Genomic DNA, 18,475 nt, shown 5'->3' with positions numbered 1-18,475 from the left:
ACACGCAGTTGGATGCGGCACTCATGTAAGATGGACCACTCTTGTAGGTACCAGAACTTGTGGCATGGATTTAGCCAGAGTTCACCTAAAAATCAGCTTTGGCCTGTTTAGATATTGGGGATCTGATTCTGCACTGACTGTTCAGTGTTTGGACTCTGGGGGATGCATAATAGTGTGTGACTGTTGCTGGACTGGGCAAGGACTGAATGAGTCAACACTGGCTCTGTCTGAAGTAGTACTAGTCCTGTGGGATAAAAATATAAATTTAGGAATAAGCATTCATTCACTATTTCGTTCCCTATTTGGTGGCAAGATATTCTCCTATGGTAATTAGTACAGTGCTTGTTTAAAAATCATCCTTTCTAGCTCAGCCAGAGGCAAGTTTTGCATGAGTTGACAACTTGAAATCCAGCAGAGGGCAATGCTGTATTGCACCTATACAGATACTGTAAATTATTCTACCTCGAGGACCTTTGAGTTATCTTCTCTAATGAGAAATCATACATTTAATTCATGATAGATTATACTAACCTTGTGGTTGGGGTTTTGTGATAAAGTCCTGAGGTGTTTCTGGAAAAATCATTCCCGTTGGTGGTAGATGTGATATCAATAGAAGAATGGACTAATTGCAATTCAGGTTTGAGCTGTGCAGAAATAAAACAATAAGGACTTGCCATGGCTTTCCACCAAAACTAACATACTCTACTTTTTCTTTCCTTCCCCCACCCCTCCCCAGTACCTGTCTATTAACTACTTCAGGTATTGCAGTTTTATTAAGACTTTCCCCTCCCCATCTTTGTTTCTTGCAAATTCACAAAAATGAGAAATGACAAAATTCAGTAGTTAAAATAGATTGTGTTCTTTGGAGACTCATTGAAACTGAATTGCTATTTTACAGAAATTGTAACAAACATGCATAACACAACACTTTTCTGCCCACTGAACCTCTGGGAATAAACTAGAAATAAAGGATCAATGGGAAGTACCATTTAGAGTTACAAATATATTCAACTCTAATCCCTCACCAAGAGTATAAAAAGCAGTGGGGAGCTTACAAGGTCTGGCGCTCTGTTTAGATTTCTAGACACCTGCAATTTCACAGGTTTATATGACACTGATTTCATTTGAGGTCGATTGCACTAGTTGTTTCAGGACTTATCTGTGTGAAATTCTGCTGTACCTGAAGAATCCAGAGCCTTCAGGAGCTCTTTGCTCTGACAAGGGTCCCTGGGCCCAGAGAATAGCCCATTTAATTGGTCTTTCAGCCACACACCAACTTCCCTTTATTATCACTATGGCAGCTCACAGGAGCAGTGCACTCCCTGGGAAGCTGCTTTTACCATGCTGGTCTCCTAATTCCTCAGCCAGCAATAGCAGTAAAGAGTTTCAGCTGTGTTTACGTGAACAAAGAAAAAGGGTTTCTGTCTGGAGTAAACCACATCTTTGAGAAACCTTCTGTACTTTCCCTATACTCCCAGGCTGGACTACTCTCTGGTGTAGCCCACAGAGTGACTAGCAGTAGAAAATGGAGAAGGACTTCACTTTACAAGTCTAAACTGTGCGTGTGTTTATTGCACTTTGTTGATTTTCTCCAGTTCCTGCTTCCAAAACAAGTAATCAGTGAATTCCACATCTTGCAAGCCAGTTTGTTCTAGGAGACCAGCCACCATTATTAGGATGCAGGACAGAGAATCTATTTTCTGTGGTCTGCATATTTGATTATAATTGCAGAGAGTAAAGGAGAGGAGAGGGTGGAGGAGATCAGCATGAGTCTCACTGGTGCCTATCTCTAGGACAGTGAGGATGATATAATATTGAGTGATGACATATTGGAATGGAAGGAACACAGTGTAAGACCTTACTAATTTGGACCTTGGGTGATACACCTTTTTGCATTTAAATGTTGGTTTCTACTAGAATCCAACTTGTAAAAAGAGACCTTGCTGAAGAAGAGCAGACAGATGCCATCCTTGCTTTGTCTGAGGTACACATGATGCTACTGGACAGGCACTGCATAGTGACACCCAACCTGGGACCAATAAATTACTTATTAATGGATTTTTACACCATTATTGTAAATTATAGAAAATCAAAAACAAGATAAATATAAAGGGGTTTATGACAGTGGAGTACATGAGGGACTTAGCTGTGAGTTTTTCCATGGCAAACCCTACAGTCTGGGATTTACAGCTAATCTCTGGGCAAACTATATTTCTTAATTGATCTGTGCAGCAATGAAGTTGACTTGGGTTGCTTAAAATTCAGAGTCTGAAGCCAGTCACCTTGCTAATTCTGTGTGTGTGTGGTGCCCTTAGTGATACAGGTGGCCTGCTGTTTTCTAGGAGAACTGAGATTCCTGGATCAAGGCTGTAAAGCCCATACTGTACAGATAAGTGTCTTGAGCTGCCTCCTCAGTAGGCACCAAGCTAGTGGAGCAGCCAAGAGTTTTGCTGTGGGAGGAGGTGCTGTCTCAGGTGCTGGCCCACTCTGCACCTACCCCAGTGGGAGCATCAAAGTGCATATGGGTTTTGGGTCCACTCTGTCTCCACCATATATGGCCTCGAAGGTAGGTGATTAAAAATAGATGAGAAAGTGAAATCTATTTGTGCTGTAAACAACAGGCACATGTGTGCAACTAAGGATGAAGGCAATAAGACTGCCATCTCTCTTCCAGAGAGAACTAAAGCCTCCAAGTGTTGTTTATAAAACAAGCCTCAATATCCAGCTTTTCTTAAGTCTTTAAGAGTACAAATATAACTTGCAGCCAACGAAATTTCATTGTCTCTGCTCTGTGGCAGAGTAAGTGTTTTAATTCTACATTTTTTAAAGGACATTGGGACTGGGTCCCTGAATACCAAGTCCCAGTTGAGCATGAATTCAAATGACTGAGGCCTAAGCCCCTGATAATAAGGGTTTATTTAGGAAGCACCAACAGAACTGAACTGGAGTGGACTGAATGGCCAAGCTGAAATAATGGGATGCTTGTGGCAACCAGAAAATGATTGTTTATTGGCATATTCCCAGGATAAACTTGTGCCAAGAGCACACAGTCTTTCCTTGCCAAGTTCTTCATATGGGGAAATACAGTACTGAATTTCTGCACGTAGTGGCAGTGCAGAAGACTGGGAGGAGTGGCAGTTTGCATGAGGAAGGGGAAAAAATGTACATCCCAAATGGTGTAAACAATGTGATCCCCAAAGCTTCACTCAGCAGCAGGCTCTAAAGAGACCACCTGGGTTTCAACTGTAGGAATATGGTCTGAAAAACATGGTTTTGGCTGTGGAGTTCTATCACTTGAATCTCTAAGTATCCTCATGTGCATCATGCAGAGAACAGAAACTTTTGTCACTATTTTCTAAAAATCCTGCCTCTATGATTGCTGAAGTGCTTACATGCAGTTTCTTTCACACATGAAAAAAGGACTGTCTTGCAGCTCTGCTGAGAGACACATTCTCAAGCAAATTCTGTTGAATCACACTTGGCAAATATTTTATTCACTGAGAAATGCAGTTGCAAGATGTAGCTATACATAACTGCAAGTTAAGTTCAAAAGTTTATGGAATAACTTCTGCTCATACAAGGAAGAAGTGAGCAGTGAGGCTACTCTATATCATACTCCCTTGCCCTAGTCTAGTAGTCTTTTGGATAAGATATTTAGTGAGAGAGTCCTGAGTCATATTGCCTCTCTGTTGTGTTGGAAAAGGGTTTTCTTTTCAGCCCAAAACTCACATATCTGAATGCTGTAAATATTGTCCTACAAGGCACTTTATTTTGGTAGTTTCTCCATATCTCCTGTGGAAGCTAAATATGTGGTATAAAATACTTAAATATTCACTAGGGCATAATAATCTCACCCTCCAAGAAAGTGCCTTAGAGACCGTTAAAAATATCTGTAGTATGAAACAAGTCCTCTACATGGGTGATTGAAACTTTTGAGCTGTAGCTAGGGCTCTCTTGAGGAGTAGGAAACAGCAGTCAAAACATCAGCTGTCAATCACAGACAGACTCTGAAGGCAAATCTTCCAAGCTTTAAATTTTTGTTTCGGAATCAATACAGGAGTCAAAAAAAAAAAAGCAGAACTGTGAATTATTTTTCTCTTCCTTTGTGCTGGTGAATTAGCACTGAGTTTGTGTGATTAACTGATTTTCAAAGTCCCAAAGGAATGATTCCTAAAGACCTTCAAGAGCCTGGTTGCTGAGATGTAAGGTCCAAAGCTGAAAAGCAGTCTGGTTTGGAGAGAAGTGGGAAAGGACATTGTCTAGAAACAATCAACCAAACAACAAATCAACAACAAATCTGAGCTGTTCTCAGCCTGCAGTTTTTTGTTTTTACTTCTAGTTGTTACTGCATTTGGCTATGTGACATAGATACAGCTTTTAAAAATGGCCTTATTTATGTGTTAATAAGAACTCAATTTGAATAAAACCTGCCTTCCAGCAGTACTTCAACCTCCTCCAGGCTGTAGTCTCCCTTTGGAGGTTTAAAATGCCAACTTCTTTCCTCCTAAATGTGGCCTTATCTTTCCAGCAAATACTGGCTGATTCTGCAATACTGTGATGATACAGTATGTCTCTTGTATGTATGTCTCAAGTATGACTCTTGTCACACAAGTCTGCAGAATCTGGACCTCATTAAGGAAAAAAAAAGTCTCTTTAGCCATTGTGGCTTGGAAAGACAGTTCTGAAGAAAGCTGTTCATGTGTGACCTGTTGCATTTTTGTTTATGTGATTCTTGAGTAAACTGAAAAATAGTGCTTGGATCATTTTGTTATTCACAGCTCAATATTAACTCTATATGACAAAGATGGTGGTCTTAAATCTCAAAAAAAATGATGCTTTTTTAAATCTTTGACTATCCAGTTCTCCTGCTTGAACTCTCAGGATAACAGTGAGTCTGGTTCTTCCTCTGTTAGCTGCCAAAGTGTCTAGCTGTCTCCCTGAGATCTTCTGGCTCCTACTTGCCCAGTGAATACAGAGATCTCTGGCAGATGTGAAACGAAGACTATGGGAACAGCATGAAATGAGTATTTGCCTGCCCACATTTTAAGAAGAGCTTTGACTTTGCATGGCAAATTTTGCATCAGAGTTACTCAACAAATTTTCAGTTCTCTGATTATTGCTGTGTATGTTTTTCCTATCCAAAGAATCTGTTAAATATTTAATGGTATAAGTAAATCCTCTACGTTTTTTTCCCCTTGTATTGTTGCTTTATGTTCTCCCAATGCTAGAAATTATTCTTAGTTTCAGAAACATAGATGGAAGAGAATAAGGGAAGGACATAGCTTCCCTTAGGAACTTCCCTTAGGAACAGTTCCTTCCCTTAGGAACCATTCCAGTGGTTTGGTGAATGCTACCTACCAGTTTTGAAAGAACAGGGTGAAATTGTGAGCATCATTTTACAGCAGTGATGTCAGATAACAAGAATTTTGAACTTGAATGGAGCTTCTTGATTTTTTCCACAACCTTCCACTAGACAAAGATGATAACAGGGAAGGCTAATCAGTCATGAAAAAGCATTCACACCCTAGGTAGATGAAAACAGGCTATTAAAAATAGAATGTTTTTTGACCTGTTGCATAGCTAGCAGGTAGCTGAGGTTCAGTGTCCTTTGAATAGTACTGCAGCAGCATGCAAACTTATTCTGAAACAAGGCAGATTTCAAAGGCATAGCCTATGTTTCAGTTTAATTAATTTTTACTTCATTCATTTTTGCACAGCTCTCCCAGTGCCCTGGTAGTTGTCACTTGAAGAAAATAGACAATTTTTCTGAAAAAAAGTATAAATGCTGTCCCTTGAACATGTTAATAGAGAGCATAGTTAAGAGGCCAAGTGCTTTCAGCTTAGGCAGGTTTCTGACCATACTGACTATTTTGCAATGTCATCTGAAGGGACAGACAGGAAAGGGAACAGAGTCATGATGAGTAGAATAAATAAAATGGGCTATTTTCTTTATGATTATGGAGTATTTCCCAGAGCCTGGTTGGAGGTTAAAAAAAAATACAAATTTTTTGACCTGCCAATTAGCTCAGTCAAATCAAAACTCAAGTGTTTGACAAAATTTGTTTAATTTTGAGGAAAGGTAGTTATTGGAGATAAGGGGGTTCTGCTGAGTCTTGCAGCTTTCCCTCAACAGCATGCTGAGCCATTGGAAGATGCACAGTGTTGCTGCTGCTCTCTTCTGCTTGAGGGAGTCTTGCTGCCCTGCTCAAAACCTGGAGCCATGGAAGCATGAGATCCAGGAAAGCAGGGCAAGCTGCAGCTGATGCTGGATAATAAAATTATCCCCTCTTCACATAATCATTTTTATTATGGGTTTCTCAGTGTTCTTTTGAAGGAGGCAAGTGCTTTTATCCCTATTTCATAGATGAAGAAGTGAGGATAGTGACAGATGCTGTGATTTGCCTACTGCCATTGAGCTGAAAATGTTTTCATTGGGGCAGAGGGAGAAAATGAAAATACAGTGGAGGCATCTGTTTGGCTTATACAGTACAGCTTTTGGCTTATACAGTACAGCTGTTCATTATGAAAATCATGTCACAGCTTAAACAGCCCCCAAACCATGATTCATTCACAATGATGGTGTGACCACTTGGGCTGTGGTGACATCAGTGTATATCTGCACAGTTTTTGTCCTCATAGTAGTAGTAATAATCTCTGGCTCTAGACCCAGTTACAAAAACAGCTGTATTCCTTGATTGCTCTGGGTTTTTTTTTTGGGACAGCTGTATTCCTTGATTGCTCTGGGGTTTTTTTGGTTTTTTTTTCCCCTGACACTGATACCCACAGGACATTGTTACAACTGCTACAGTCAAGAAAATAGGGCTTCATAAATCTGTTTTGTTTCAATAAATGAATTTATACTAGTGAAGAAAACTTTCTCTTGGCAAGGCAGACAATGAGAGAATATTTTCTCCCTTCTGTTTAGCAAGTGGATGGGAATATGCCACTCCTTACTCTCACATTTTTTAGAAGTCACCCAAACTAATTTCTGATAAATGAAAACACATTAGCTAGTAAAGTAGGTGTCAGCAATATTCCTTATACTAGAAGACTCTCTCTTGCAATATTTATTTGCCCTTTTCTGGTCCTGTAGGATCATGGTAGCTGAGTAGCTGGAATCTGGTCACTTGTTAGAGACTATGCAAAACCATGAAAAAATTCTTTGTGCTTTAAGGGTCTCAGGTAATGAAGATCATTAGGTAAAACAAGGACACTAGCCAGTTTGGAGTGGGAAAAGTGGTAGAAATAAGAGCCTATTTTCCCCTAGATTGGCATGATTTGTCCCTCCGCCATTTTCAAGTAATTAGATCTTTGGCACATTGGAGGAGGAGAATTGAAAGAGAATAGAGAGAACTATCAGTAGTTGTGGCTGGAGAACCTCAGGACCACAACACATGGTGCAGATGATGCATGAGAGAGTTTAGTCAGAAACCTGGCCTTGCTCTCACTGAAACATAAAAAACTGGAGAGAATGGAGGTAGATCTCCTGAGGTCTTCTTGGTCATCAGATCCAGAAGTGTTTAATCTCATATCTGGTCTTGGAGAAATGAAAGTGTAAAGAAACCCACTGCAACTTTGTCGATAGCGAGACAGCAGCTGTGATTGTTGTGGGCTGAGCAGGGAGCAAAAAAAATTACAGAAACAAGTTGCTTAAAATGTTTTTTTTTTCAGTTAGGATCTGAAAATGCAGCAGAATGAACTGAAATATGAGTTGATTTGTTTTGGGTTTTTTGCTTTGCTTTCTTCAGCCTCTCAGCTAGAGCAGTGGGAGGGGAAGGTTAATAGAAGAGGCAGTTGCAGAAGTCAGTATAAGTTATTGTTTGAGAGCTCAGACTTGCTCAGACCCAGCATGAGCAAAAGAGAGGAAGAAACTGTATTGTGAATGAGAGCAAAATAAGAGCTTGGGGAAGGAGAGAAAACTGATTTCAACAGTGACGTTCATTTCAATGATCTCATATCTAAGAGAAATTTTGAAGGGTAGATGTAAGAAAATGATTTCTGTACACTGACTGGGGACCAACAGAAAAAATAGCAACTACACCTTTTACATTATATAAATGCAATGCTTTTTTATTGACATGGCTAATTTCTTAACATCAGTTTATGATACTGAATGGATTTTTTGGTGAGAATTTTAGTTTTGTTTTTGGGGTATTTTTCATTGGTTTGTTGGTCAATTGGTTTGGTTTTGTATGGTTTTGGGGTGGGGTTTTTTTTTGTTTGCTTTGGGTTGTGTTTTTTTTTTTTGTTATTGTTTTGTTTTAATTCTGGTTTAGAAATACTAAATGTGATTCCTAGGCTTTCTGAAAAGAGATTCACTGTTTTAAAATCTCATGTTGGAAATCTGGAAAGAGAGAAACATATCTTTTTTAATCCTCTTGGGGCATGCTGGCCATCTCCATTAGATTTTTAATTCTTGGGCCTTTTAAACATCTGTACTACCTCTTCTGTTTGTTTAGGACTGTTTCCACTTATTACTCTTTTTCTCTGAGGAAGAAATTCTTTGTTACCATTAGATCACAATTCTACTGCATGAATGCTGAAGTTTCACCCCCAAAAATGACACCTTTTATAACTGACTCATTCTTCTGTGATCAGGTAAAGGCTTAAGGTGACCTGATTTGGCAAATTTTTGCTTAAAACTTTCAATTAAGCAATTGCACAGCTCTTGGTGCTACCTGAGAGATAGAGCTGTATAATGAGAACTTCAAACAGGTACTCAGACTTCTAGTTCTGATGCTATGATGAAGAAGTCTCTGCAGTGTCTGCCTATGAGAAGCAGTAGGATTCTTTGTATAGCTTGTGTAAAATTATATCTTTTATGGGAGGCAATGCAGTTGTGTAGTAGTGAGATTATTTAGAGCACAAAATCATTTTAATTCACAAAAATGCTTTAAAAAACTTGCCATCTTGTTGAAATAGATGTTTTTTCATGAGATATTTTAATTTTAGCAAAGCATTTTTGAAAAATGAAAGAAATGTTCTCTCTGTATTTTTTGGATCATCAATTTTCTTGAATCTTGAGTCAGTCTAAATTATGCTCAGCATTTAAAGGCAGAATTCATGTACCTAGGGGTATCTGTTATCAACTTGTACTATTTATTTATGTCTGGGGAACTAGAAATATAAAATATCCCCAGCATGTGTGTTTGCCTTAGCCTGATGTGAGAGTCAAATATGCAATCAACTATGCAAATATCAAAGGCTAGGGGAACTGTTATCCACAACTTAACTAATTACTTTAGCTTATTTACTTGAACAAAGCTAGATGGGGCATGTTAATAGGTCATTGGTTTTGGCTTTTTTTTTGTTTTGTTTGCATGTTAATAGTTTTCTTCACTCATGCAACCCTTGGTTTCCTGCTTATTTTTATGGCATTGGCATAGCTCACTGGACTCAATGCACATTTTTCTGGCCCTTAATAATGTCCATGTTGTAAAGAGGACATAGAGTTGATTACATATTGAAAAATGTTCCCATACTGCACACTGCAATTTTTGAACTGAAGTGTTTGACTTGGTCTGATCAGAAGGGTCATGCTGAGATTTTATTTTTTTTCTTTTTTTATCTGTTTAATTCTGGCTTGTTATTATGGGTACCCTGTACTGTAGCTGAGCATAAATACTAGTTTAAAAAAAATAAAGAAAGTTTGCCAAATATAATTTCAGCCTTTAGAGTTCACTTCCCCCTGACTGATCTGCAGCAACAAACAGATAGTTATACTCAATTCCATGTTTTTTAAATTTGCCACTATACTGCTGAATAAATTGCTGCTTACCCAACTCCTTCCAGCACTGGCTCACCTTGAAACAATTGCCTCTTTCCTACCAGCTGCTGCTTGCCAACTTCTCTTCTGCAGGGAGGGAGAGCATTGCTGGAGATGCTTCCATTTGAGGTGGCCCCTCTCTCTTCCCCAAGATGGAACAAAGTAGAGGATGGAAAAAAAGAAAAGCTGGGAAGTGCCTGCTATTTGAAACCCCCTTATTATCATTTTGCCAGACAGAGCAACCTGACAACTGCAGTGAGTTGTGCATTTTGAAATGGGGCTGTGAAGGCTGGTGCTCTGCTTCCTAACCATGCTCCTGGGCTGAAATGCAGGGAGCTTATTTTCAGTATGGTTTGCTGTTTCCTACATGGCTTTGAACTGTCTTGTTAGTACATAGGCTTGGACTACTGGTATTCACTGTTAGGTGTTGCTGATGCAAACCTAAATTTTATTACTCTATGACAAAAGGATACCAAGACCACTTTAACAGGAAAGTTAAAGGAATATGGGAAACGCGCACACAGATTTTACTTTGGGCAGGACTGCAGTAGTTGCAGGTTTCTGAATTAATATGGTGGAGCTTTTTGATACACTGGCCAACCCACTTACCCCTCCCATGCCCTCAGCCTCCCTACTTAATTTGTACAAAGAAGGAAAATGGGTGTTTCATCATTATTCTAGTAGGCTTTCCTTAACAAAATCTTTCTGAAAAATGACTGTTGTTGGAAATGAAATTAAGACATGTTTTTTCAGCCAGAGATAGTACCATTATAATTAAAGGTTCTTTCTTTCCTTATGTCTTGGCTCACTCCTTGATCCATGAAGGTGTAAATAAATGATGAAGACCAGCAAGTTAGCTCAAGGTTTTGGGCTCTGAAGAGGGTTTGGGGATCTTTACCTATAAGGAAGCATACAGAGAAATGTATGTGATATCAGTGCTCAGGAAGGAAAAGTAAGTTGAATAATGGTTTAGCATCAGACAAAGATGCTAAACTGAAAACCTCTATAGTCAGGGTTGAATGCTTTTAATGAAAGGTTGGAACCTAGAAGACACTTGGGTGAGATCAGAGAGAAATATCAGGTGCAGGTGGCCTGGGAAAATTATTGGAAAAGTTGGAAAGGGGTGTAGATCTTGCAAATGGATATTACTGGGGTAGTCCCCACATGCCTTGTAATGGTAATCATGTCTGGCTAACAATGATGACAGAACCTGAAGGTCCAGAAAAGGTTCAGACAAGATAGAAACCACAGCAGAAGAAATGCAGTTGTAATGGTAATCAATGATACACAGTAAATAAATAAGAGCGATTGGTATGCATAAGATGTGACTTATAGGTATGCATTCATGTGACATAAAACTATCTTGGAGGAAAATGTAACAACACCTACCAATTGTGTCATTCCAGAGTGGGATGTGATTTCAGTTAAAAGTCCTTGTGTTATTGTGCATGGGGAAAATAGAAGGAGATCTTTCATTACAGAAGGATTTATCTTTCAAAACTTGCATTAGAAGGTAAATGGTAGTAACAGGGCCTAATTATTTGTAGGTGTGATTTCTTCACTACCTACCACAGGAATCTAAAAAGTTGAGATATTTTAGAATTTAATTCAGTATGACCTTACAGCTCATCCTTACAAGCTCATCCTTAAAATAACCACTTATATCAAGTGATAACAAGCTGATTTGGTTTATGTTACATAGAAGCATGAACATAATCTAGTGAAGATTTTAAATTTTGAAAGTTGATTTTTATGAAATGAAGTAAATTCATGATATGTATTGGACCAATGCAAGATTTTAATAAAAGTCTGATTCAAATTTCTTTGTATCAAAGGAGGAAAAAGAAATTGAAATTTGTTTCCTCAAAAAAAGAATGAGGAAAAAAAACAGTAGAGATGAATTCCAAATCTAACTGGGGATCCAGGCACTACAGTGTTATCAGGAGCTTGCAGAAATTTTAAAAAATGGTGCTGATCATCCAATAAAGTAGTCTTCGAAGTCCAGAAGAGGAAGTTTGCTGAGATTCACCAAAAACTAAGCTGACTTAGGTCTTGCAAAGGAAATGAAAAGCAAATCTAGATTTTTAATTTTATTTACCTGTACTGCAAATAAAGATAACAAAGGAAATGTGTATGTCTGTGAGGGTAGAGGGAACATGTTACAGTTGGAAGATTACTGTTCATAAAGGTCTGGCTCCACAAGCATGTGAGCATTTGCATCAGTTTCCTATATGGGTGATCAGGTAGGACACAGGGTCATGCACCAGATGGAGAATGAGACCTGGAGAAGCAGAAGTTTCTGTAGTCATTACTGAGGTGAAAATTGTAAAAACCAAATGCTTTTAATTTCTCTTTTATAGAGAAAGCTGTGTGTTTCCATCTTGGAATGCTGTAAAAATGGCATTTGACATTTCAGATTCATTAAGACTAGTAAAACATACATCAAATATTTCTGGCTATTGTACAACTGGAGCATAGCAAATCTAATATATATATATTTTAGAAGGGGAAAAGAAACAGATCCAGGTAACTACAGACATATTTATCTGCTCTCAATGGACTGCAAAGGAGAACATATTTTGTATAAGAGAATAATTTAAGAAGTGGAGTGAAATATTAAGTTTCATTAAACACAGCATGTGTTTACTGAAAGGAGACAAATGTCCCAAACCAGCTCATTTGAAAACTGATTTTGTAGATGTGACTACTCTGGGATTAATCAAACTGTAATTTATTAAAGTAGTTGTTGTGGGGCTTGATGAGAAATTATTCATTCAAGCAGGAAAAAAGAAGGATGAATGCAAAAGTTTTTGTGGGGCTTGATGAGAAATTATTCATACAAGCAGGAAAAAAGAAGGGTGAATGCAAAAGTTAGTTCTAACATGGGTAAAGAGTTTATAAAGGACTCTAAATGAGCAGTGTTGTGAAGAGAAATTGTGGGTTGTAGGAACTGCTTAAGTCTGTGTTTGGGATTCATTTTATTTTTTGGATCATCATGGGACAAAAGTAATAGTGTGCTAAAATAAAAAGTTGAGAGTCATAGTTATGCTCAAAATATTGTTTACTGGAAAAGAGGAACCATACCTTTTATCTATTGAGTCAAAGATTTGTTGCTACATAATTGAAATCTTAATGGTCTAATCCAAGCATCATTATTAGCATAGATGCAATTATTACAGAAAAATAATATGACTATGTAGATGTCATAAAAATATTAACAACAATGCCACCACCACTGCACTTAAAATTGTTATACATACACTGAGATTCAACTGCTTTTCCTAACATTATGCTAACCCTTTCCCAGCTCCTTTTGGCCCTAAGATCGCTGGTTTCATCATGGTGTTGGTGGTGAGAATGGTTATGGTGACTTATCATCTGGGATCCTTGGCCAGGAGGATGTTCACATTGCTAGTTTCTATTTCCTGACTCTAGGATCAACTTGGGTTTGTTTGGGTTTTTTTAATGGTTTCTAGCATGCTTTGATGCCTTTTTTTTCTTCACTGGTCTGCAGCTTCATGTTATATCCAAACTTACCATATATGGTACCTTTTATGTATGTTGAAAACCATTTCTGCATTCTCTTTCTTACTCCCACATCCAGTTTTGTCCAAGTCCAGGTCTGTATTTCTCTATCTGACCTTTGGTCAGTTGTTTATAGTATGTGTGTGTGTTTCCATTGCCAGGCCAGTGCCCCATCTCATATCTTTCATATTTGTGCTCCTCTATACTCCATCCTCTGTCTCCACTTGAGAAGGCCTTTGCTAAGATACCAGTCCTGTGTTTCTCTATAGTGTATTATTCTAGTGAAGTCATAAAACCTGGATGGCTCCATACAATGACAAAAAAAAGTAAATCATGTTTCTCTATAGTGTATTATTCTAGTGGAGTCATAAAACCTGGGTGGCTCCATACAATGACAAAGAAAAGCAAATCTGATTAGCCATAACTAGTTGGTCAATTAGAAAAAATGCTGTTGCAGCTAAACCAAATGCAACAAAACTGCAGACAGGCCAAGGAAATCTCAGACAGGGCAAACTTCAACAAGCCTCAGTCCAGAGCCCTTCCACACTCACAAAGCCTTTCATTAGCAATGGCAATACCTACGGTATTGGATTACGTGCAGGGTAACACTGTTATCCACACAGCTGGTGTTTGGCATATTATAGTGGAAGAGCTGGAGGGTATGGGGAGGTTAAATCGTGTGAAAAAACCTGATAGCTCAGAGTGGTAGATTATACTCATATGGACTAATAATGAAATACTTGCTTCTGTAATCTGGGACCTTGCCAGTCGCTTTGGAAAGAATGGATGAAGGGAAGAGCTTGTGCATAAAAGTTATAAACAGGAGAAAAAAAAAGCCACCTGCAAAAGGCATATGTGATCCTGGGTTGTTCTGCATATGCTAACTTCAACCACACAAGGAAAAATAAATACTTGCTCACAGATAGAGCTTCATCTGAAATTGTCTGGATTGTTCTTGGTGCATGTGTTCAGGAAAGACTTGTTCAGCTGTGAGAAATGGAGTACCTGGGTATGAGTTAATTACATGAGTGCAGAAAGAGTCACTCTGGCAAGCTTGACTTGCATTAACAGAGATCCAGATGTCTAAGGAGCACAGCATGGAAACACCTGGGCTGTCTGGGGCTGCCAGCTTGGGTCTGCGTTTCCAGGGTCTGGGGTTGGAAGGACTAAACTTTCTCTTGGGTTGTTAGACAAAGCTGTCATCACATGAAAGTGTCCATAGCATTTCTGGGCCCATGGAAGTGACTGCATGCCACAGTGCTACACTATGCAGATACTGGTTTGGATCTCTGGTAGAGCTGGGGTTTGTGTGCTGCAGTCCATAGGAGAGCTATTTCCTAAAGGAGTCAGTACACTTTGTCTTGTGGACAGTACTCATCACAGTAAATGAATGATTAATGAATTAGGTTCAGGAGAGATGAGTGTGATTGTAAAATCAGGTTGGGTGTAGTGTGGGGTTTGGAGTGGTAGGCTCAAGTTTTCCTCAGAATGTCCCTTAAATTTCAACCATATTATGACTTCTGCCTGACTCTCTTTCTGGTGCTCAACATGCAATTAAACCCATGGATAGATGGTTGATGAACTCATTAATTCTCTGATTTCCTGCCATTTTAAAATTTTCCTTTCATTTTTTACTCCCAAGCAGAGATTGACTGTGAAATCAACTGTAAGACTGAAGTAATTCCTGTGCCAAGATGCCACTTGCTGTGGTGCAACTCAGCTGTGCTTCACTTCTCACTTTGTTACACACTTCATGTTGTCTTTACATTCTCTGTGTTAGTGTTTAACCATCATTAACTACTTCTCTTTTCTCTGTTTCTTGCTTTGGTGCTCTTTATGTGATTACTCACTTGCTTTTCCTGATCTTCTTCCAGCTTGTCATTTAAACTGTTCTAAACTCTCTTTTTTTCTCTTTGCCTTTTCTCTCTTCTGAAGTTCCCTGAACCTCCTTCCACCTCAAATGTAGCTTTTGTTTCTTTGACTTCTGTCACTTTCTGTGGTAGGAAATATCACTACCATGTGTTTAAATCATAGAATCACAGAATCAGCCAGGTTGGAAAAGACCTCAAAGATCATGGCTGCCGTCTTGATCTGTTTAGGGGTTGTTATACAGGATTTTTGAGAGAGTTTCCCTTCATGACACATGATTTACTTGCTGTAGCAAAGGCACTTCAGGAAGCAGCCCAGGTCTCTCTGCCAGAGGGAGATATATACATACATAGGTGTATATATATATATGTAAAAATATATATGTCTGCAGGTCTAGTGTTTGAGTTAGACAACTTGTCAAGTGTTTTGACTGTAGGTAGGTTTGAGTCTTAGGGAAAAAAACATGCTATATTAAGGCTCTATGTGGTTTTGTTTATAGGGCTTCTAGATTGTTTCAGACTCCAAACCCCAACTATTTTCCATGCCTGTTTTCCTGAAAATAATGTCAATCAGATTTGAATTTGAGTCTCTGTCAAATTAATATAAGGCAGCTTCCCTAGGAACAGCTATCCATGACTCCCAGTGACTGCCAGCAGCCTGTGGGGTGTGTGTGACCACGTTGCAGGTCCTCGGAGTGGGCAGTGAGGTTGTAGGAATAAGCTCCAAACCCACTCTTGCATTCAGTGATATCCTTTGGACTAAACCCACTGGTGCTGCCTTGCTTCAGCTTCTGGCACTCCCCAGGCAGAATACTGGGCCACAGTCTTGAAAGCATTTGTCTTTCCTTCTGTATGCATTTCTATGAAAGCATTTAACTCCCTCCTTCAAAGGAGGATTCTGATGAGTTTATTGAAAGAGAGGAAGTGAGAAGATAAATTGTAGTGAAAATAGGATCTGAGGTGATATGCAGTGTTACTGGTGGTGAGGTTTCTTCAAGGGAATGGGGATGAGGCAGAGGTTTGATGTCATAACAGCATGGCAACTGTGTTTGAATCATAGAATGGTTTGGGTTGAAAGGGACCTTAAAGATTATCTGGTTCTAATTCCCTGCCCTGGGCAGGGTCACCTTTCATTAGACGAGGTTGCTCAGAGAACCATCCAGCCTGCATTGAACACTACCAGGGTTAGAGCATCCACAACTTCTCTGGGCAACCTGTGCTAGTGTCTCACCACCCTCACAGTAAAGATTTTTTTCCTAATATCTAATCTAAACCTACTCTTTGAGTTTGAATCCATGCCCCCTTGTCCTGTCGCTACAGGCTCTTGTAAAAAGTCCCTCTTCATCTTTCTTGTGAACTCCCTTTAGATACAGATGCCTGCAATTAGGTCACCCCAAAACCTTCTCTTTTCCAGGCAGAACAAACCCAATTGTCTCATCCTTTCCTCATAGGAAAGGTGCCCATTTTATTATGGAAGGCCAGTTTGAAGTAAATTGAACTAAAAGACAGGTTGCACACTTATTTTTTTAATAGCTTGTTTTATTTATTTGTTTCATTTTCTGTGAAATATGCGAGGCTCTACTTAGAAACATGTAGCAGAAGAAAAGATCACACACCATATGTGCTTCAGCTCTGGGCTCTGTGTGAGTTCACAGGAAACATTGGTGGACAATGGGAAACGGGACTTTCTTTTGGAGTAAACCAAGCTGGTGCTAATGACAGCTCTTTCAGACAATTGAATGCCAGGTCTCTTGCAGTCTTCCCATGAACTTTATTTCAACAAAACTATTAAGCAGTGTCATTTGAGTTGTAGCATAATATTAAAGATAGATACTTAGAAGTCTTTGTATTTGGGATTCCTCTCCTGTTTTCCATGTCAATTACAATTATACTGCATTTGAGTAAGAAGTTGCCAGCAGGGAATACTGAGGAGTGCCAAATTAAATTTCAAATACATTTTGTTCTTTGTTCGTGCTGAGAAATATTTCTCACCTAAGATTGCTGTGCAAAGTAAAATGAGATCAGGTTGTGTCTAAACTCTGTAAATATCAGTCTAGTTGAATTTTTAAGGCCATCTTAGTGGTTAGCACTGTTGACGCCTCCTTGGGTGGCACATGAATATCATGAGTCCTGGTTTGAAAGAAAAGGAAAGAAAAGCTAGAGAAACCTTCCTTTCATCCATAGAATCATAGAATCAACCACTCTCTGGGCCCAGCCATCCAGCCAGTTCTTAACTCAGCAGAGAGTGCCCCATCTAAGCCGTGGGCTGCCAGTTTTTTCAGGAGTATGTTATGGGAGATGGTGTCAAAGACTTTGCTTAAGTCCAGGTAGACTACATCCACAGCCTCCCCCTCATCCACTGGGTGGGTCACCTGATCATAAAAGGAGATCAGGTTGGTCAGACAGGACCTGCCCTTCCTAAACCCATGCTGGCTGGGTCTGATCCCTTGTCCATCCTGTAGGTGCTTTGTGATCGCACGTAGGATGATCTGCTCCATGACTTTGCCAGGCACTGAGGTCAGGCTGTAGTTTCCCAGGTCCTCCTTGCAACCCCTTTTGTGGGTTGGTGTGACATTCACCAACTTCCAATCATCTGGGACCTCCCCAGTGAACCAGGACTGTCGGTAAATGATGGAGAGAGGCTGGAGGATGCTTGGATGATGGAGGATTCGAGTATCCTCTAGCTCACTGTCTTGGTACCTCTCTGCCTACTAAAGAGGTGTCTCTAGCAAATGGAGTGGTTGCTTGTTTTTAAAATATGTATTTGTTAAGGTCCTACTTTCCAGTAAAGAGTTCCAAAATGAGACAATGCAAATTATAGCAAAATGAAAGGGAATTATGTGTGTAAACTGCTGAAAACAGCCAGCTCTGAATGAATTTTGGTGACTGGCAGATGACTGATGCTTCACCATCAAGTAAATGTTTTGAATTACTTTTTATATTCGAATATTTGCTTCCCAAATCCACATTTTGGATTCATTAGCATGCTATGGATAGCATCTAGCAGCATGTGCAAGTACTATCTCTGTGCCCATTTTGCATTTCAGGCAATTAGCTTAATTTATATTAGGAAGAGACACTAATTGGAGGGAAAGGAAAGGATAGGTAGCAACATGCCAATAACAATTAAGATAATGCATTGCATATTACCTACATAAGTTTTCATAAAAGAAGCTCTTTTCAGATGTCAATTAAGCCTAATAGGAACTTGAACCCTTGCAAAGTGGACAGTGTAGCATTCCCTACTTCATATGAGTTGGTAAGCTGGAATAAGGATATATTCTGCTTAGTTTTACACAGCAAATCACTGCCAGAT

This window comes from Acanthisitta chloris, unplaced genomic scaffold (genome assembly GCF_000695815.1).
Source record: "Acanthisitta chloris isolate BGI_N310 unplaced genomic scaffold, ASM69581v1 scaffold11847, whole genome shotgun sequence".
In the NCBI taxonomy this organism is placed as follows: Eukaryota; Metazoa; Chordata; class Aves; order Passeriformes; family Acanthisittidae; genus Acanthisitta; species Acanthisitta chloris.
The sequence above is the reverse complement of the archived record's forward strand: the minus strand, read 5'-3'. Positions refer to the sequence as shown.